This window comes from Alligator sinensis, unplaced genomic scaffold, assembly GCF_000455745.1.
Source record: "Alligator sinensis unplaced genomic scaffold, ASM45574v1 scaffold562_1, whole genome shotgun sequence".
NCBI classification, from domain to species: domain Eukaryota; kingdom Metazoa; phylum Chordata; order Crocodylia; family Alligatoridae; genus Alligator; species Alligator sinensis.
Window position 1 is genome coordinate 543,784 of NW_005842227.1, and position 23,155 is coordinate 566,938.

The 23,155-nt window shown below is 39.9% G+C and overlaps 1 protein-coding gene across 1 annotated transcript in view; it reads right to left on the minus strand.

Annotated features, from left to right (window-relative positions):
• Positions 1 to 23,155, minus strand: part of NKAIN2 (sodium/potassium transporting ATPase interacting 2) — a 594,496-nt gene that overhangs the window by 405,828 nt on the left and 165,513 nt on the right. The window lies entirely within an intron of this gene.

Below are 23,155 nucleotides of genomic sequence, written 5' to 3' on the forward strand. Positions count from 1 at the left end.
GAGCAAGCCAGATGGAACCCATTTTACAGCTTAATGGTTAGGGCACTTGGCTGGAAGAGGTATGAATTTAATTGTGATCCTTGATCCAACCATGGTTTATGCATTTTACAGTATAAACTATGAATAAAAATACAACAATAATCCTGGCAACTGGGTTCAGAAGCAAGGTATTTTCCTTCCAGCCAACTGTACTAATTAACAGGCTACAGAATCATGCCATTGTCTGCAATCTTTCTCTGGCCCAATAGCTATTATAGACAGTGGATCAGATCCAAGAGGAAGGGTGAATGATTTTCACACTTGGATAAACTCATCTGCCTCTTGATTGGACATTCTCCTAGGAAGTGCGGGATACTGGTGATTTGCAATAAAATGTCATGATATGGCCGCCTTCTGGGGAGTTCCACATGGCTGCTGCAGGCTAGGGAAAGCATTCCCCAGCCATCAGCAAAAGCCTAGTAGACAGGGGAGTGAGGAAGGGGTCACAAAAGGGACAGAGGGCAGAGACCACTTTGGGATAGGTAGTGCAGAGGCTGTTTGCTCCTCTGGGAGGGAAAACTGGGAGTAGGTGGTTGGGGGCAGGGGGAGAGAACACACATGCAGAGGAGCAAAAAGCTTCTCCCTTACCTGGTGCCAGGAGCATCTACCAAGCAAGCCCCCAGATGATCCCAACCTCCTCCTCCCCCTGTGCCCCAGTTTTCCTGCCTGGAGCAGCAAACAACCTCTCCTCTACCATCCCCAAGCTCTCTCCCCCCACTTTTTCCCTTTCGTGACCCCTTCCCAGTTTTCCTACCCAGAGGAGCAAACAGTCCCTCCCCTACCCAGCACCAGGGCTATCTGCTGTCCTGTTCCTGCCTCTTCCAGTGAGGCAGGGGGCACAGAGTGGAAGGGATTTTTCAGCAGCAATCGGAGGCCTTGGGAGCAAGGCCTCTGCTGCAATTAAACTTGGCCCTAAACCTGCTCTCCTCAACCAATCAGGGGGCAGGGGGTACCACGATCTAAGTGTGGAAGTGGTGGTCCCTGCCATGACTGGGCAATGATATTAGTGATCTGGCCCTGCAATTTAAATCAGGCCTTTATGACCTAAGACCTGATCAGTTAAGTACCTACCCTCAGAAGACTTTGGATCCTGAGAGGAAGGAGGCACTGTATGCACAGCCAGTGCCAGTGAGGGGCGGGAGTTCAGGCATACCCCTCATATCAATTTTTTTTATTGGATACCTCTAGTTGGCTCCCTGCTGAGTGTATGGGTTTTTGTAGCTCATCCTTTGGAGGTGCCTAACTCCTTCCATTGTCTATATAAGGAACACAGGCACCTAATGCTGCTTTTCTGAATCACTTTCTTGGGGCCAGGTACCAGTCATTAAGCATACTAAAGTCATTTTCAGTCACCAAAGGGTCCAGTCTGCTTTTTTGCCCTAAGTATAGCTCATCCTTTTCATTGAAAGAGTTATGACTTTGTAAGAGGACATCTGATGGATTTTCCAAAGCTGGAGTTGTCCTTAGTCAGTATAGGGATGAGATGGTACGTAGCAAATAAAGCATAAGACTATGCTCTGAATTATGAGAATAAAAGAGGTATTGACCAGATGTATCATACACTAAATACCACTCATCCCTTTCACAGAATGCAGCGATGGCCCTGTTGTAAAACTATTGTGTGAACATCCTATTCAAGCCTGTATAGTGACACTTATTTATAAGGGAGGTAAATTAAGGTTGCATGGGCTAGCATAATTTTGTGCTTTCCCAACATTTGGGTATGTCTACTTGTGCATTAAAGTGCTTTTCCTAATGTGCATTAAATGTAATATCTCCAATGTGAGGTGCTAAACAAATGCACATTAGGCTGCCCTAAATGCACACTAATGAATGTGCACGGTTTTTAAGTGATGCTATATGTGCAGTAGCCTATTTTACTGCTCATCAGAATAATTGCATGTTTTTTTACAGGATGCTTTCATGCGCAGTAAAATAGGCTACTGTGCATTAAAGCACACATGCCGTTTGAGTGCTTCACAACCTCAACAGTGTTCCTTCAAATAGTGCTTTCAGAATAAATGTAAACACTGGCAATTGTAAAATTATTTTTAAAGTGTCAGTAATTCACTGCTGTTTATCCCTTAACCTAACATCCACTAATCATGCATTGATCAGTGTCACAACCATGGTGAAAGACAAATCTCAGGGAGGACAATGCCTAAGGGACAGCATGGTAGAAAGGATGGAGACATCAACTGAGAAGGTGACAAATAGCTGAAGTTGAACTGATGTTTATAATATGTGAATTAGCAATAGCCTCACAAATACAATAATTTACCTCTCTTGAATTCATATTCTGAATGTGAGGCACAGGGCTTCTTTTATTTTGTTTTTATGGGGTTTTTATTCTGTCTTAAAATAGCTCTTCAGAACAGAGCAAATCAGACTCAGTGGGCATTTCTACATATGTCCCTGACTATCCAGTTGGTACTGCATGGTCATTCAGCACTTGGTTTAGCTAGTACTAAATGACTCCGCAGTACACACCACTGAATACCCTCTGTTACTTGCTTGTTCCCAGTCTTCTCCCCAAAGGGAAAAGTGGATGCAGCAGACTGGTTTTGGTAGGATTCTGTTTTTGTTTATTTTTTATGCCTGTTAAAGGATCTGGTTCTGTCCCATGTCTTCCAAATACACATTACAAAATATTTATGTTGCAGGAAACAAGGTCAAATAAATGTGTCTTGGGCTTGGAGCAGGGGCTTGTAAGGTTTATGATGGTCTTTATTTCCTAGGGGAGATCATTTTATAGACCAGCTCCAGCTCCACTGTGCTTCCATTTTGCAAAAAGTTCACAACTTACAGTATACAGTTCTAGCTTATTAAGAACAGCAATTTATTCAGTCTCTAAGTAAAAAGAGGCAATGATAATAAAAAATGAGCAATTTGCAAATGTCCATATTCTATCTAACAAATAGCAGGTATTAAATTATTACTTTTGGTACATAAAATTCTCAAACCATAACAATTTAAAATCTGTAAATTGTCTACCAATGACTGAATTTCATTTAATCAAAGGAGCACTAAGGTAATTTTAATTAAAAAGCTGGAAGTATAAGGAGGCTGTTTGCCAAGCACTGTGTCCTATACTGCAGCAGTGGTTCTGATGCTACTGTTCTCTGCTTTTGTCATTCCCCATATCTTTAGACAGAGGAACACGCTCTACCAAACCAAGTATTGGGGGAACAAGGCAATCTCATTTTAGTAATTTGTTGGTTGAAGTCAAACTTCAGAAAAGGACAAGATGAAAGAGGTCTTATTCTGACAGGGAATTTTTGAATTCTTTCAGAATATTAATACATTAATAATGTATTTACATTTTCATTTACAACCCTTTACTTGACCCATGGGAGTGATCATCCTAGACCATGAGGGATTGCTGCTGCCAACATGAAATTACTATAGGGAAAAATTAATTCAACTCTGTACTGGAGTCCCATGTCAAGTTGATGCCCGTAGTCGAAAGAGAATGTTAAAAAATTTGAAAGAGTTCAGAAAAGAGCTTCAATAATTTTTCAAGGTCGGCAAAACACACCTTGCAGTCATAGACTAAAGAAAATCTGTTCATGTTTGCTCAATCTATTTGCTCAGAAAGAAATGAAAAAGGTAATGTAATCATTGTCTACAGGTACATACATGGGAAAGAAACTGTTGACAGTAGACATCTCTTAGGTCTTCTTGTAGAAACAAGAAAAATAAGATCCAATGGCTGAGAACTGAAACCAAACTAGTTACACTTTGAAAGAGTAGAAATAAAGAACAATTCTTTTTTAACACTAAGGACAATTACATGAGATGAGGTGTATTTTATTGCCCTTAAAATCTTACTTTTGTTTTGTGTGTGCTTTTATTTTGCTTGTTCTATATTTTAAAATAAGCAGGAAAGTCTGCTCAGAACAGTTTGCCATGAAATAACCCCGAAGGGTGAACAATGGTGATTAAATTCCACCTTTTCCTTTGAACAATTTGTAAAGGACTTGAATTAAACAGGTCTCAACAAAATCAGAATGAATAAAAACCTCTCCAGTTCAATTAATTAGACTTCATGTCCCTACTGTGTGTGATATCATAATACTGCCAGTTATCCATAAAGTCTTCCAAGGAATAAAAGTCCTGAATTTGTAAGGTAAGGCAAATAAGCCCGAAAAAAAAAATCATGCCTGCCTTACACATAATCAAAGAGCAGACTATAAGCATCCTTTCTCTCTCTCTTTCAAAATGCAGGCCCATTTGATATTATGTGACAATTAATATGCAACATATATTATTATACTACTGTACTGGGAATGGCTGCAGTAGCAAAGCCACCCTAGGTACAAATGAATAACTGAAGTTCTTTGTTTTAATCTTATATTCAGCACTTTTCTGGAGAGTTTCTAGTTAAGTATTCATTTGTAAATGATTTTTTTCATCACTTTAGGCATAACACTTATTAATGATACGCAAACTATAATGGAGTCATCAGAAGCCTTTATTTCTTTTCAGTACTTACTTATGCAGGTGAATTTCCCTATTCCTTCTACTAATTCTGTCTCAGTGAAAGACAGCTGTTTATGACAGGCTAAGGACTTTAAATTGTAGGATATAAACATTTGTGGCTTTTTTCCAGTGTCAGAGTTCTTGTTTGTTTCTTTTTGGGGAGGTGGATTTCTTCTTATAAAACATGCTGCTTTTGGTCTCTATCAGAACCATCCGTGTAGAATCCAATAAAATAACATACACTGAAAGATACTGGGTACATCTACAGATGCGCTATACTACAAGAGTTGACTAATTAGCTCCATGCTAAACTGTCACAGTCTACATGTGTGCCGGTATTAGGGTGCAGTAAATTAATTAACAGCACCGTAGGATAGTACTGTCTGGAACAAGTCATTTATGCAGCCACAATGCATAAGTAGACGGTGGTCAGGGCTGGCTGGAGCACGAGGGTGCTGAAGTGCAGGGCTCTCTGCTGCATAGCTCCATACTTTAGCACTCTTGTGCTCCAGCCAGCCTCTCCGCCACCTGACACCACAAGCCAGACCCAAACTACTCCATCTTGGCTCAAACTGCTGCAGTCCCGAATGCATATGTATACACTGCTCCTGGGAACCACTGACTCCAGTGTGAACTGCACCAGAGTTTACTGCTCTATGCTAATTGCACTTGTAGATGCACCCACTGTGAGTAATTTTTGATACACACACAGTATACTCCTCACTTTACCTACTGCCAGATTAAAAGATCCTAAATAACTGTATGCGAATATGACAACTATAACTACACTTTGATTAGCAGATGTCTCAAGCAGACCAAGTATCCTGGCAACAAGCTTCAGATGGTATCCATAGCAAAAGACAAAATTAATGTCTTCCTTCATGTGCCAGTTCATAAGACATATCTTAAAAATGTATAGTATTAACGGCTACAAATCTGTGGGAGTATCTCAGTTAATTTCAGTTTACAGTACAAATCAGCAAATGCATGCCTTTTTAAAGATATTGTAAGAAGTCCTTGTTTTATTTGCTGCATGTAAATATCAATTTTTACTCTATCGCATCACTATCAGATCCCCAAAATAATGTACCTCCATATAAAAACAAAACAAAATGAAACAAAACAAAACAAATGATCTTATGATTTTCTTTCCCAGTTTCACCAATAAATTTATTCTGGTCTAACATGCCTGTTTTGTCTTCATATCCCATTCCCCCTTTTTTCTGACAGGAGACTGGCTGGCTGAGGCTATAGTCGTTGAATCTAGAATGATGCTGAATACTTGTGTAGCCATATAAACTATATTGCTTTAAAGGGAAAGATACTGGCAGGAACTTTTAAATTTTCCAACATTTTAGTGATCAATTTTAGACGTGTGGGCAGGTGATATTCAGAGACACTATGATAATTGGTATTCTAGAAATATAAGGTAGAACTCTAAGCAACAAAATGTACGGAAGTGAGACCTGTCATGACTAAGGCCATGGACAGGAACTAATTTCTACCAAGGCAAGTTTCTGGGAAATTTGCAGTAGAAATCTTCTCGAGAGAGGGAGCATGCAGGTGTAACAGCCTGCAGAAGTTTCTTGTCCCCTGCTCCTTATGCTTGGGGAAAGCTGGGAGAGCAATGGCGGCTGGACTCCTAAACATGGGAGAAGTCTAGCTGCAGGAAATTGACCCGCACGTTTCCCAGCTCAGGGTCTAAGGTAAGCTGCAAATAGACTCAGGGAGGAGAGAGTGGAGCTATGTGGAAATGCCCTCTTATCTATCCCAGATAGGAGTCCCCCACTCCAGTCCAGGGAAGGCACAGAGTAAGCTTTTGCTTGGCTCCTCTCGATTACATAGTAGCTGAGCGTACAAGCATTCATTCTAGCAAGAGACTCTCTCACACAGGGGAGCTCTTCCAGGTATCAAACTGAAACATATTTCTCACAGATGGGGCATGTTTCCTCCATGAGAGACTGAATGAACACCTGTACACTGGTAATTTCTATTGGGAGAGCAATGATTAGAACCATTAGAATTGTAACACATGTATGTGGGATAAGAATCGCATGCACCTTCTATGTAATACACTATACACTCCTTTGCTCATACTATCTGACATTTTAAGTGAAATACACAATGCTGGAATCTGTGCTTTGGCTTTGCATTAAATTACATTTTATAATGCAAAATGGCTGTGGCCAATGCCACTGGTAAAAGACTGAGTATTTTTTCCTCATGTTGCATGGCTTCTAAAGATCATTGCATTGTACTTGCTACAAAAATATACCAAACACAAACTATCAAATGGAGTTTTATGCATTTGAATGAATGATGATGATGAATGATCTGACATTTGCAAGCAAATTCATAATTCAGGTAACTTCTGAGTTAGTCTATGTCATAGCAACATACCCAAGATGGTGTAGGGACTGATTCAATGTGACAGACAGAAACAAAGAGATTTTTGTCCCTATAATTAGGACTATCTATATGTGAAATCTGCATCAGTCATGACACTAAAGATAAACCAATATAGTTATTCTGGTATAATAGCCTTTTCCCTTTCCCCATTCCCCTGCAAACATGCAGTGGGGGTTTTGGGTTTGTTTGTTTTTTCAGTTCAGCTTCAATCTTTTCCAAAGTGACATAAGCGAAACCAGAAAAAGGCACTTGTGCATTCTTGTGTAAAAATGTCTGTGATGGTGATATGTGAATACAAACTACTGGACCAGTAACTTCTGGGTGAGAAGAAATCAATATATTTACTATTGTTTTGACCAGGAAGAGGCTCCTTTGCCTCACCAAGCAAAGTCATTACCTTTAAACCATGAATTGTTGATTCAATCAAGTCTCCCCTGCATTGGAACACATTAAGAGAAGGACTCGGCTACTTCCATGAGTTCACTCAAGATTATTGCCACAGCTAACTTCATAGCAACACAGGATATATCTAGCCCCAAGAGCATCTCCTGGAGGGGAAGGGAAATGTACATATGGAAGGAGAAGCTTATAAGTGGATCTCAGCTATCTGGGGAAAACCTTTTAATTGAATAGGACTTACCCAATGCTTGATTTATCTGGCAAGCACAACACATGACTGTAGACAATGTTTATTGTTAAAGAGTTGAGAGTCAGAGGGCACGTCTACATGAGATAGTACGTCGCCGTAGCAACACACTATGGCGATGTAGCGTTGGCGGGCAAAAATGGTGATGCTGCAGCTACATTGCCATAGTGACACACTCCCTCGGTATAGTGCATTGCTACAGTGATGTAGTGGCTAAAAATAACCATGTGTCATGCACCAAAAGGAAGCACTAAATGACAGTGAAGTAACAATGGCGCCATAGGGGCACAAGTAGACATTCCCAGGGAAGTAGATATTCAATATTACTTGGCTGAAATTTCTTCAGTAGCGACTGCACTTTGTAGTTTGATTATTACTAGGCTGAACAAAACTTCTGTGTCAAACAGATTTAGAAAACTTATATGTGTACTCAGTCTAGATAAAACAAGAAGAGGGGGCAACTACATAAATCAAGGAGCAAACATTGTTAGAATATTTAGTTTGGGAATTAAGTGGAAACTTCTATATTGGAGCAAAAAATCTAAATGATGAACAAGCAATCAGGGTTCGTGGACAGAGGTGATATCTTTTATTAGAACAACAAGATTTTTCAAAAAAAAAAAAATTAATTGCAAGCTTTCGGGTACCAACACGCTTCATCAGGCATCAGAGAAAAGATGAACAGGTATTAAAGGGTGGTAGAAGTTGAATCAGGGGTGTTAAGGATCAAGATATGATCATAATAGGTACAGGGAAGAGAAAAAGGATAGAGCATGTGTCAAGAGAAATATAAATAATAATCCTGATCTCTCCCTGCCCCTATATGCATTAATAGAAAATATTTTTATAGCCTGGGGTAAACGAATCACAAGTCATCTCATAAGGAAGATTTATCTTCCTTTTGTATCTGTGGCTACCAAATCAGAACTTGAAATTACTCCATAAAATGTACAACTTTTCCACAAATCCTTCTTATATATTTTTATTTATCTATTATAAATGTTATGTATCATAACAAGGGCAGTGCCAGTGATGCACTGGGAGCAGGAACCCTTGTAATACTCCAAAGTAACTCCATCACCTAGTTCTGTTCCCACTACCCAGGCCCTAGTCTGGCTGCCTCTGTACCCACCCCCTCAACTGTAGCTCACATGCTGCCATTCTCTGCTGAGAGGCAGATGCCCCAACTCTTGCCCTATGCAGATGGAGGTGGTGGTCCTGGCCCAAAATTCATGGTTGCAAGGGGCATTTTCTTCCCAGCCAGGCCCTAGGGAGCACCTGCACTGCACAGTGACCAGTGCAAGCAGGTGTTTCCTATAATGCAAGGCTTCCCCTTGCCTACAGGCTTGCTTTGGGATCCCCAATGTGTCTTAATGAAAGTCTCCTGTGCAAACTAAAGGAGAGCATCACCACCTGCCTCCCATTGTCCCAGTCCAGCAAGAAGGAAGCATTTGCAAACGTCCCATCCCTGTTATGCTGAGGTGGTATTTAAAAGGCAGTGTTGTATGTACATAAAAATCCCCATATTATATCATAAAAGTGCCTTTAAAAAACAAAAACAAAAAGGAAACTATAATGCACAGTAAGTTTTGTTACGTAGTATCATCTACAAGGTCCTCGATGCATGACCTGCACTTGGTGCCACAATGCCTGGCTACAGCTCTGCAATGTATATTTTGTTTCTAGCTTATTCCTTCAGCAGTCAAGGTTCTTGTTCATATTATTTTCAATCCAGGTATGCGGAGAATTCTACTATTCTCACTGACTTGTACTGAGACCTTACAATGAAAGCATCCTGGTTTAATATTCCTGACGACACCTTTCAAGAACACTTTGTCCTCTAATATGTTGCTGAGATCGAGATGGCAACAAAGTGTATATCTGAAATTTTAATAGGATATTTCCATTTGGTATTGGCTGGTCCAACAAGATTAGGAACTTGAGTTAGTCCCTGTACATGTGCCAACCTTATTTACTGTACTAGAGAAGTCTAGATTTGCGAATCGGAAAAATTAAGCTTTGTTTCCTGAAGGTGTTTCAGAGTGGGCAATAGCAGGAGTGAAGATATTAGACATTATTTCTAAAGCACTTTTGCTCTGATTGTGCTCACTTTTCTGTGTTTTGCTATTCTGTGTGATTATACAAGATACCTCTTGATATATTCATATGCAACAAAGTGGAAAAATTCCAGATGCATAGTGAACACTTAGCTTTAAAGACATCAGAAATAATGTTGGCTAATGCTATGCAATTATTGTAGCCTTTTTGTTATATTAAGAGCACTATGTTAATGCAATTTTTTAGACTTAAGTCCAGGAATGAAGATATTAGACATTATTTCTAAAGCACTTTTGCTCTGATTGTGCTCACTTTTCTGTGTTTTGCTATTCTGTGTGATTATACAAGATACCTCTTGATATATTCATATGCAACAAAGTGGAAAAATTCCAGATGCATAGTGAACACTTAGCTTTAAAGACATCAGAAATAATGTTGGCTAATGCTATGCAATTATTGTAGCCTTTTTGTTATATTAAGAGCACTATGTTAATGCAATTTTTTAGACTTAAGTCCAGGCACTCAGCTGACATGAATCAGCAAAGCCCTACTGAATTCAATAGCTCTATCCTAACTTAAACCAGATGAGGATCTGGTCCTGAAATTTTAAACTGTGCAAGTGTCAGGAGGCTGAGTGATAAGGCTTCTGCATAACCTCTCATGAATGCAAGTCTATTAAATGAGATCCCTCATTGTATATTCACAGAACACATATTCAACAATATAAATCCTATTTAACAGAGGAATGGGTTCCAGTTCATGTTTAATATATAAACATGGGTTCCAGTCATCCTCATGAACACAGTTTGGTATCAAATGCACACTGTCTTCCTGCTTAAGGGACAGAACAGGAACAATAGTTTTGAAATGCAAGTGGGGGGGTCTACAGGACCCCTGTCTATACAGATTGCCCTAGAGAGTCTCAGGTTTAGCTGATAGCTTCCTATCTAGTCCTAACCTGTTTTCAAAGTAGCACTTTACAAGATTCCACTTTTAGCCCTGAGTGTGCATTTAAGGTTATATTAAAAAAAAAAGTAATTTAAATGATAAGGTTCAGGAATTATCCACTGTGCCAATGGATAAGCCAGAAAATTATAGGCTGGTTAGCAGGACACTGGTCCTGGGCAAAGTCATGGAAAAGCTGATACAACATGCAGTTGGTAAGGTATTAAAGGATGATAGCATAATTAACACCAGCCAACTTTTTTTTTTTTTTTTTAGAAAATAGATCTCGTCAAGGTCCCTAATGAGATGACAGATTTAGTTCACAAAGGTAACTGTTTTGCTATCTGACTTATGTAAGACATTTCTCTACACAGCATTCTGATAGAAAAGAAATCAGCACTATACATGTAGAATATATTAACCAGTTAGCTGATAGATCTCAAAAAGAAATGGTATGTAAACACTGAGGGGTATTTCTAGTGATATCTTTCAGGAGTCTATTTTTAGCACAATAATATTCAGTATTTTTTGCCAAGAAAAGCAAAATAATTTTTGAAAAAGCTCACACATGACGAAAAGTGGAAAAATGGTAAATAATGACAGAGACTGGTGGGTTCTATTGAATAATCAATCATGTGCATAACAGCTAAATTGAACAACCTGTCTTTAAACACATTTAAAGCAAGATCTTATGTCAAGGAATGAAGAATTCACATTACACTTCTAACATGGAAGCAATATTTTGTGAAGCAGTTTCTCAGAAAAGGACTTTGGGGTCAATAATAAATAATCAACAAGTGCTCCCAGTGCAATATTGTGGCTAAGAAAGCTAATAAACACTTGTACATATAAGCAGTCAAATATAGGTTAAGAATGGTGAGTTTCCTGCCACAGTATACAACATTAATGAAAAAAAATACTGGATTACTGTGTGAAGCTCTGGTGTCTACAGTGCAAAACGGAAAAACAGCAGCAAAGAACTATGAGAATCCTTTTATTCTGTTGAGGGCTGGGAAACCTGCCTTACAGTGGGAAACTCAAGAGCCTCAATTTTTTACTTCATTGAAAAGAAGTTTTAAAAGTGATGATTTGATTACAGATATAAGTGAGCAAGCAGAAAAAGATTTTGTCAGTGGAAAAGTTCTTTTTCTTTTGAATTTACTCAGAAAAAAGTTGTTGTGGTTGGACACTGAAGATAAGTAAAGTCAGATTAGGAGAAAGAAGAAGATTTTTAAACACAAGATACTTAACCATGGGATAACATACCTAGTTAGATGTGATGGACTTGTCCTCACTTAAAGTCTTTAAATCAAGGACAGAAAACTTTGTACAAGATATGCAATAGCTCAACTTCAAGTTATAGGCTTGATGCAAGAATTACTTGGTGAAATTCAAAGACCTTCCCCAGAACAGACTACATAGTCACAATGGACCCTTATGGCCTTAAAATATAGGACTATACATCTTAGACAAGGGATGCTCAGCCCCAAGCCTATGGGCTAGTTCTGGCCCATGGTGTCATGAAATCCAGCCCACGGGGCTCTCCACCAATCCAGAAATTTGGGGTAGGTGAGCAGTGGTACCACTCCCCTGCTGATAAATTTCTAGATACACAGAAGTCCCCAGGTCCTGCATGCTGCATCGGGTACCTGACCCCAACACAGCAAAGGGCTGGCGAGCCCGTGCTGGGCCCCGGGGCCAAATTACAGAATGCAGGTGCAGAAGGGAATGGTGCTGGGCCCTAAGGGTTTGCCTATGGAATGGGATGATTGCTTGTTATCAATTTATAGACTTATTATATAAGCACATGAAAATACAGTGTGAATGGCCTCAGTAATTATGAAGTACAAGGGGGCTCTATTTATTTTTGTCATGTCTGTTAATTTTTAGTCATAGTGAAGTAGTGAAAAAGGAAATAACAATGAAAGTCATTGGACTGTGAATAATTAATTGTTGTTTTGCCCAGTTGAACTGAAAGAAGAAAGTAGGAAATATTGTAAATTAGAAAAGAGGTTGTAAAATAAATGCTATAATCTGATTTTATATTCTCTCCTTTGTTGGAGGTGTTGTTGCTGTTTTGCACATAACACTTGTTAACCCATTTGCTTAAAATAAAAGCAGGTCTAAGAAAAAGAATATAGAGTTTACCTTACTACAACTAGGAAATACACTAAATGCTAGTGCTTTCTACTGAGAAACTTACCTCTTTCAATCAAACTTTCCATCAGCCCATGGAAACTATCTTTGAGATGATAGCTCCCACTGAGCCGAAGAAAAGTCCCATGCTCAGTGAAGACATGAGGAAGCAATCAAAGGGATTTCTTCAATTGTGCTACACCAATTTCTCTGTTAACCTAGGAGTATATTTTTCTATAAAGACTATATATTTAATTGTCTAAGATGGTGGTGCTCAAACTTTTGGCCCCATGGACCAGATGAGTGGGGTGGGGCTGATCCATGGATCCTGTTCAAGTTAATAATTTTATATATATGCTTCATCTCATATAAGTCAGTGAGATTGCTCACTTGAAACTCCTGAATTTCTACTCATACTTCTTTATATTATATATGGAAGATTTTGATCATCATAAATGAGTGAAGCCAGGGTAGCTCAGCAGTCTAGTTTTACCCGATATGTGGTGAATAATTCCTACTGTAAGTAGGAGTCTTAAAAAGTGTAGTTATGGTGTGAAAAGGTACTATAAAAACTAGGATTCTAGTGTATTGTCTCTCAGTGACTTTGAGATTAAAGGCATAAAGATTGTTTTCCTACTGCCTCCCTTAAAAAATAAGTCTCATATCCCAGGGTTAATCTGGACTCTTCTTCGGTAGCATCACCAATAACAGAGGTCTTCTGGGATAATGATGTCTTCTATTACAATAGCTAAAGCCTGTTATGACTTCAGTTCCCAATGTAAGTGACCCTCAAAAGACTAACATAGGTACAATTTAGTAAATAATTTAATTGATGACACAAAAGACAAGAGCAGACTCCTGTTCATTCACTCAAAGTTGTGCTGACTTTGCTGTCACTAAGTAAATAAATAAATAAAACAAAAGTTTTATGTTTTGTCAGTAAAGCCAGACACACATTTAGAAAGCAGATCTGTCCAGTATGAGCATCTCATTTTCATATACTGTACTACCTTAATTAGAACCATTTTTGAGCTTTGTTCCTATATCTCTGAGTGCAAAGAGATGTCACCCTTGCACTGCCATAAAAAAATGTATAGCAACACAAGTCGCGAGAAAACAGGCATCCCTGCCTCTTATCTCACTGACTGTATGCTCCAACCTAGTCACAGTTTGTGATGCCTTATAAGATGGGGTGGCATTTGTTCACTTATTGTGTGCTCTAGATATTCCCTTGCAGGCCTATTCTCTGGGTGTGCACAGCATGCTGCATGCTGCCATGTCCTAACCCCAGGAGAGGTCCCCTGTTTGCAGATGTGCACAGTTGGAATTCTCCTCCAAGGGATCCCTGGGGTGCATGTTTCATGGGTTGGGGCATGGGACCCACGGCATTTATCTTGAAGGATCAGTCCCTGAACCCCAGAAGCAGCATGGATCTGACCCTGTGGGAAAATGACCTGGCAATATCTAGTTCTACTGATCAGTTGGACCAGCTTTGCTGGGATAAATCATGCCACCCATATGTGATGAACATACATACCACATTTAAAATAAATAAAACAACACATCTTATTTTCTGTCTTCAAAATCAACTCTGACCACAACAAAAAAAGAGTAAACTCTTTTTACTCTTTTTTTGGGGGGGGCAGGGGGCGGGGGCGGGGCGGAGCTTTCTCTTTCCCCCCACTCCGCCAAATTCCCTCTCCACCGCCATTACATACATTACAGAGGAACTTGTCTTGACCAAGCATTGTAAGAATTCTTAATCCTCAAATTCTTCCCTTTCAGGCTTCTTCTTTAGGACAAATTTAAATAAAATTATATTGAATACTTTGAGGCTTTCTGAAGCTGTTGATTAATTCAAAGGGGGCATGTACACACCAGAAGCTATGTCACCATAGTGACAAGCTACAGTGATGTAGCTCATCACTATGGCAATGTAGCACTGCTGGGCACTGTGACTCAATGGCAACATAGGGGCAGAAATGACCCATGTGCTGCTGGGACTGCACAGTAGCAACTATGCAGTCAGGGGCATGTGTAGACGCACACAGGGTTGACTAAGAGATGTCGTCCTCAATAAAAGATTACATTGTATTTTTAGGAGCACTAATCTGAGTGCGAAAAGTCACATAGTATTTCATCTACATGGAAATGTATTCAGGAGTTGAACAGTAACAGCCTTTCCAATACTGTGCATTTTTATTGCCACATGCTTTATTTTTTTGGTTTTTTTTACTAAGGTCTTAAAACCTTACACCCCATGAAAAGGAAATTTGTTGATGTTAAATAACAAATCAGGCCTCTAACACTATTTAGATTTTTTTTTAGTACTGCAGTATTAATCTGCAAATGTTTTACTCTTCTTATTTTCCATGTGTCATGAAGATTTCCAGCATTCCAACAAATTACTAACAATTACAGCTAAGATGCAGGCAGTTCTTCCAAATATAGCAGCTTTTACATGTTATAGCCTAAATCAGCAGAGGAGGCATTATTTTATCTTCTGCTATCATAAATGCATTTCATATTGCAAAGCCGGAACAAAACCATGAAATAACCTATTCTAAGCCAAGTGTTGTAAATGTAGTTTTTGATAGCTTCTCCTAGGATGGCCAAATAAATATGTTACAATATTTTAATGCTAAATTCCATCTCTGATGATTTGTCATCACTGCCTATTTTTTCATATAGTAAAACGAATATTTTCATCGATAATTGCACTGTCACTTATTAGGACTTCTTCCAGTTTTATATTTATTTTAAATAAATTTGAGTTGCACATCTGCTATCAAACCTGGGAAGACAAACATTATTTTTACTTTCAGTGAATTCTGCCTTCAGTTGTCACACATTTTTGTGTTCCAGGGCAGATGATAACAAAATCTGATTCCTGCCAAATTCAGCAATGCAGATGATTTGGGGCTTGGTACTCTGAAGGTCACCAGAAACAAATTTTTGAAAAAAAAGGTCTGTTTTGAGGAAGGCATCTTTCTACAATAATTCTCCATGTTGGCTGAATAAGATTTTGCTTAAGATTCTTGTTTCCTAGATTACATCAAATGTCAACAGGTGCCACACTACTAGGATATTTTTCTTCATCTGTAATGCAAACCATTAAAGAAGGAGCAGCAGTAACTAAAAATGAGAAATAGTGGATAATCATATCGGGCATTTATACACATGCACTGGGGGAAGAGGGGGTGCTCCAAGTGCCGCTCTAATTAAAGCACCCAGAGCATCTCATGTATCAGTGTCCTCACGCTTCAAAATGGTGGTGCGGGTGCTTTAGCTAAAGCATCCCTGCCACCATTTTGAAGCCCAGGAGTGCGGATACATGAGATGTGGGAGGCTACTGGAGTGCAGTAATTTCCACACTCCAGCAGACTTAATTAATAGATTAATTGAGTTAGCTCCAACACGTTGGAATTCCAGCATGCCGGAGCAGCCTCTTTGCTCATGTATAGGCACCCATTTAACCCCAAACTAAATAAATGTAGACAGGGCCATAGCAGGGCAGGCACCATAAGGCAGCTGTGACACACAGGGCAGTACTGGCCATTGCCGTGCCAATTGTGGCAGCGACTGCTTCTTCTTCCCCTTGCCCCTCCAACAAAGATGGTTCCTGGGGCTCCTGCCCTGGTCACCCCTCAATCAGTTACACAACTGGCTATGGTTATTGTCCCTAAATGTTGAAATTCAATAAAATGAGACTAGAACTAGCTATTCAAATATGCTAATTAATGAGTAACAGGCCAAATTCTCTGCTAGTCCAAACAAGCACAACTCAATCCAATAACATCGTTCCACTGGACATTCTTTTGCAGGAATATTATAAATGATGCATAATTATGTTCAAAGAGTCGCTCTCTCAAAAAACAGAGCACTCAGTCTTTGAGAAATAGATAAAGGAGAGTCTTTTCAGACATGGTAGTTTGACCTATCTTGCTATACAGAGAAAACAAAACCATAACATAAACCGGTTAAATTAAGAATCTTAAATTTATGAAGCAGTCTGACACTCAGGGGTAGTTAGTCATGCATAGACTTTTTACTGGTATTCATTCCAGTTTGGCTTCCTGCCTGGGCACCAGTGATTTCACTTATAAAAGAAAGTGGGAAAATAAATAAAAATATAAAATATAAACTGCCCATAAATTAATTTTCTCCACTGGGCTTTTGATTACTTTAAGTGCTACACATCAAGGACCCAGACATCAATTGCACTTTCCTCTTTCCTCATGGTTCTTTAAATCATGTATTGATTGGATACAGTATTACAGTAAAGCATTTGCTTTTTTATTCCTATGTGGACTGAAGAAGAGCTATACAACTGTGTTTACTTAGATCATAAAACTAGCATCATTGGTTTTAAGGGGAGAGTACTTTATAAATAATGAAAACACATTAATCAATGCTGATTTCTAATTTCAAGCATGCAATTTTAATTACGTTATACTCACTAAGGTAAATAACAAGGTAGTCTGGCTAAAGTATTTTTTATTAGCATTTTCATTGCATTTAATTGAACATATTCCCTTTGTTTTCTATCGCTGTGAAACCTTCCATAGGTTTTCTTTATTTGGACTACTGGAATTCAAACATTTAAAATCTGAGGTCAGCAATCTATGGCTCATGGGACAAATGTGGCCTGCAGAACCATTGGATCTGGCCTGAAAGCACGGGGCTTTGGTGACATTTGGCAGTGGGGGGCTTTGGCTGCTGGCACTCTTACCATACCATCTCAGGGGCAAGTGGCAAGGGTGGCTGGGTCCTAACACCCAGCCTATCCACCACTTGCATAGCATGAGTCATTCCAAACAGTGGCCAGAAAAGGTTGCCTACTCTGGTTTAAGACGAACAAATCCCTGGAGTTGATTTGAACAATTAAAGCAGATTCTCTTGTGCAATAAGGTCACTTTATTTTGCATGGATATTCATTGCACTGTGGGCATTATAATAGGGATCATTATAAATACTACATCTGGACAAGAACTTTAAACTACTAGAAATTTCTTTTTCTGCAAACACATGCAGTAGAATCCTCCTACAGCAAACTTGGTTCAAATTTACCTAACCACAGCTATCCATCAAATTCAATGTAAACTGAGGGATAACTAAATTAAATGTGTCCACACAACATTTTGTTGTGGGATGGAATACAGCTGATTCAAAAAAATGGCTTTGGTTAAACGAATTTGGTTATTCTCTCCAGATTACCCTGATACAAAATCTCTAGCAATAGTGCAGCAGATCTGGTGAAGCTCTAAATTGTTTCAACACACATACAGAACTTCTACTCCTTTAGTAAAGTTTCATTGTGCTAATCCCCTTGGAATGCAGCATTTATCACCTACCAAACAAGTGTAAAATATTTTGGTCCAAGAGGATTATCATCTCTGTCTTCTATGCTCCAGTGGAGCAGAGGAGGAAAGGGAGTCGAGGGTAGGCAGAATGATTCACCAGTTTGAAAAGCAAAAACAAGCAAATAAATAAAAAAATTCCAAAAATAGTTTTGGCCAGCTGTGTTTGTCCTTCAGGTTTTTTTTATTCCTCAGGGTGCTAAGAGAACAACATTTACCAGTCACAAATCAAAACATGTCACACTGCCTGAAAACAAAACAGAGAAACCAGTCTGAGCTAACAACCTGAAACTCTGTGCAGACACATGATACCTTTACTATAAAATGATTTTATTCTGTAACAAAAGAGGAGTGAATGTAATAAAGGCAGTCTTATATGTTACTCCACTCCAGGAGAAACTGAAGAGTGAGTTGACCTAGTGTAAGTTACATGAGGGACTGGGTTGTGCATCTGTTTCACCAGTCGATTTTATCCCTGGTACCAGTTTCTCACAACAAATGGGCTCCCAAAACACCTCATGAGCACATAGCATAATAATGCCTAGTACAGCCAGCCGGCTTGGGCGAGTTGATCGTGTTTTGGTCTTTACTCAAAATTTACTACCCAGTAAAATTCAGGGTAAATTACTCCACAGTAGCTATGTCAAACATCAATGGCCATGGGCAGATCTAGGATTTTGAAAAGGGAATGCAGATGCTGTGGCACATCATGACATAGAACAGAACATATTTTTCTCCAGTTAAAGAGAAACTAGATGCTCTACTGATATGCTAGGGGGCTAGCATTTCATTATTCAGTTTAAGACCAAAGCAGGAACAAATATAACTATTGGAACATATGCTAATTTGCTAAATTATATATATGAGAGGTAAGGCTTTCTTAGGGTGGTATCTTTAATTGGATCAATTGTGTGGCTGGGGTAGAGTTAGACAAGCTTTTGAATGCAAGAGTCTTTGTTTTGCATTTGAAAACTTGCCTAATTCTACCAAATAGGGCTGTAAGAAATTTCATAGGCTGTTTCGTTTCAACACTGTTTTGGCTCATTTCGAGCTCAAAACAGCAAAATTGAAATGAAACAAAGGGCCTTGAAACTGCCTCAAAACAAAATGAGGCTAGTCGAAACATTTTAAAAGTTTTTAAACATTTTGATTTTTGAAGCAGCCAGCAGCCAGGTGGTAGGAAACAGGGGAGAACCAGGGCTGCACTCCCGGTGGCTCTGCAGCCCCCATGTGGCTCAGCTAGGCAGTGAGTCCAGCCATGGCTCATCCCACCTCCCGCAGCCAGGCTGTGGGAAGCTGATAGCAGCACAGGGGAAGGGAACGGAGCCCGATCTCAGTTCTCTTCCTCAGCGCTGCAGTCGGGCTGGGGAAGGGACCTGAGCCCCATCACTCAGTTCCCCTCCCCAGTGCTAAAATTGGGCTGGGGAAGGCAACTCAGCCCAGCTGAGATGAGTTTCCCTCCCCAGTGCTACAGTTGGGCTGGGGAAAGGAACTCAGTCCAGCTCAGCTCAGCTGGGCTGACTCATCTTCCCCAGAGTGATCATAGAACTGGGGAGGGGAACTCACCTCAGCTGGGCTGAGCTGCTTTCCCCAGCCCAATCTTAGGGCTGGGGAGGGGAACTGAGAGGTTGGGCTCAATTCTCTTGCCCAGCTCCCATCACCTGGCTTCCCTCTCTCATCTGGCAGGCAGATCGGGCCCTGCAACCCCGAGAGGACTGGCTCAGCCCCCTCAGCCCTCCCAGGGTTGTGGGCCCCCATCTGCCTCCTGAATGAGAGAGGCTGTATCAAGCTTCCCCATTATAGCCTATGGGCAAAATGTTGAAACAGCATCACTGTTTCAACGAAACAAAATGGAACAGCGGTTTCAAATCAAAATGAAATTAAAAATGAAATGCTGTTCCATCAAAATGTCAAAATGCAAGTCGAAATGGAACAGTACCATTTCAGACAGCCCAACTACATGATAAAAATATCATCCTAAGAAATCCTTGCTTCTTGTATTGTTACTGGACTATCATGTTTACAGCATCACTCTTACATTATATTATTTATAAAGTTAAAAAAAAATACACCAGACGAGGCAAAAATAGTCAAAATAGACAAAAGGTATTATGTAATTAGTCCTGTAGTCATTATAGTTAAATGCACAAAACAAATTCTAGCCTTCTTGGGCATCTTTACAGGGCCTCCAATACTCACTTTACATCAGTTTTATACCTCAGTTAATATTACCACACCTGAGTTAATGTTTTTAGTTAGAGTTAAAAAACAGTCCTACAGGACTTGGGAAATAAAAGACAGACATTACCAGGAATGACTAACAACAGACAGCAACATTGCAGAAGAAAGAATAGCTTAAAGAGCATATTTTTAAGATTATTACAAAGGATAAAGGATTGTCAACACCTGTGGAGTGGAGAGAATTAGCAGGAATCAGGGAGAAGATCATGAGCTGTGAAGTCAACTGAGTTTCTCAGCACTACCTGAATGGAAATGCTGCTGCCCCTCCCAGGCAGTTGTTTTAAAATTTGAGTGGAGCAGGAATTAAAGAGGGGTGTTAGTGCATCATAGCATCCCACCTTCAACCGCCCCTCTCCATGGCCTATATGTATAGAGAGATAGACAGATGGAGTCAGACTACCTTTTATTTTTACAAACAACCGCTCAGAGATCCCTCTTTCTATGTGTAGGGAGCCTGGTCCTTCAGTAGTCTCTAGATGTGCTTCATTATCTTCTCCTGGGAATCTGTGAGAGGACAATAGGAAGCCAACACTGGGATAACCCTTTGCTTGCTGGTTATCAGGTAATGCCTTTGCACAAGATGGAAGAAAAAAGAAATAAACAACATCTCATACAGAGAAGTTATAATGAAAAATCCTCTGCTTCTTACCATGCTACATGTACACCAAATAGGGAATGAAAATGAGCAGGGTTGGTCTTGTTACAAAAGCTATTTCCTTCTGGGGAACTATACATCCTTCCAAAGCAGTAGGGGTTTGCCTCCAAAGGTAAAAGAAGAACGGTTTTTTTGCCCTTCTGTTCCAGGGAAGTAATACTTATAATTATTTTCTGTTAAACATTTTGCTTTAGAAGAGTTGTTCATTAAAGGGACTTTTTGGAACCTATCTATCAGCTGAGACATAAATCCAAAGTCTGAGCACACACAACTATTAAAGGCCCCGTGGTACTTTTCGTTATACTAGAGGTGATAATCCTGGTATCATGGCTGACTGCCAAACTGAATTAATTGAATTCTGCCTACTTAAATTTCTCTGATTGGATATTGTGTTCATCTTCACTTCCTGTACTGAACTGTTATACAATTTTGTGGTGCATTCTTAAACAACTGCTGAACTTCAATTATAGGTGAAGTTATTTCTATGTCTTTTTGTTTGTAAGGTGCTTTGGGACTCTTCCCAATAAAGAGTGATATCTAAATGTAAATCAGATATTTCTTCTCAAGAATCTTGAAAAGAACCAAGCAACTCTACATTACATTATAGAAGTGAATTAGAAAATTAAAAAAATTAAAAAACCTAATAAAGTCAAACCCAATAAAACATTAGGAAGGTTTTGTTTGGGACATTTAAGTTTCATAATGTTAAATTGACTTTACAGGGTACGTCAAACAAACTTTCAGTACATAAGTATTTTAAAAATCACATAGTTGTATAGTCTGCACTTAATCACCATAATTTATGCCAGAGCAGTTGCTTTCAGTGACCTGGAATAATTGTATGGTTTTTAAATCAGTGTTTGATAATTCACCTAGTCCCCAGATTAAGAAATATGAATAATATTTAAACAATGGCATCTTTACTAAAGGGGACAATAGTTCAGATTTACAATCCGCATTTTCCTTATTTTAACAGGGGCCCTGTGGAATGAAACATTTAAAGTAAAAGCTTTTAATTTGATTACCATTCTAACTGAATCTGAATTGTAGTTCTGTTCTCCAAAGCTCTAGCCAGAGCCGGCAGTGATAGGAAGTTCATGCAGGCAGGTGTGGGCTGTGAGTTTGCTGAGTCTGGGATGTAAACTATGAACAATATGGGGTGGCCAGAAGTCTCAGGCCAGTCTCTGTCAGACTCTGAGTCTGTTTCCCTATGCTTGTCATTGTCCTGGAGAGGCGCAGTGTCTGCAACCTGGGACAGCTCCATGGTCATCTCTTTGGTCTCTGTTAGCGGGCTGCAATGACCATGCATGCAGTCCAGCTCAACCACAGTGGCATCAGAGTCCATTTTGCTGTCCTAGGGGATGTACACTGTGTCTGTGGCATAATGGTGCTGCACCATACTTTCCACCAAGTAATGCTATTGCCAGTTAGTGGCTGCAGTCTGTAGCCACAGCCACTTATGCCTGTGGACTGCTATTTCTGTGGTGATCCTTCCAAAGACTGCCTGGTTGTGGTGGCTGGAATGAAGCCTCTGTTGGTTATCCATCTCTCCCCAGACAGTGATTAGATCCACTGCCTCATGCTGAGTCCAACTGGTGCTACATTTGCAAGTAGAAGTGCTTGGTAGGGCCAGGGCTTGTGCTCGCTATGTGCACTCAGGATGGCTCATGTTTGTGACCTAGTTTGGATGCTGACCTCAAGAGTATAGCTGGGAAGCATGGAATGGATGGCAAGTTGCTTCAGTGGGCCATAAATGGGTGGGCAAGACCACCTATGACCTTTCACCTTTGGGTAAATAGAATTCTGCCCTTATGCTAAACCAGCCATCCACAGTATGAGAGTGGCTAAGGCTGGTGCTAGGACAGAGGCATTGTGGGTTGCCTGGAAAACTGCCTGAATGCTTGTCTTAGCACTCTGACCCACAACAACCATACAGACACACCCTGTGATATACCATGAAATGTTGTAGAACATTTTAATCTTTAATCTGCATACAATGGAATAAGTTGCCCCATGACAGCAGCTATATGCTTTCAGTTTGGTGTCGGACAAAATGGTTTGCCTGCACTGGCCAAGGCCAGCAGGTGGGGGGTGCTCCTGCATGCCTCCCAGGAGACTGCTGGAGCCAGCCCCAGTCCACTATCAGCTAGCAGCTGTCAGCAGCGGCTGGGGGGGGGGGGGGGG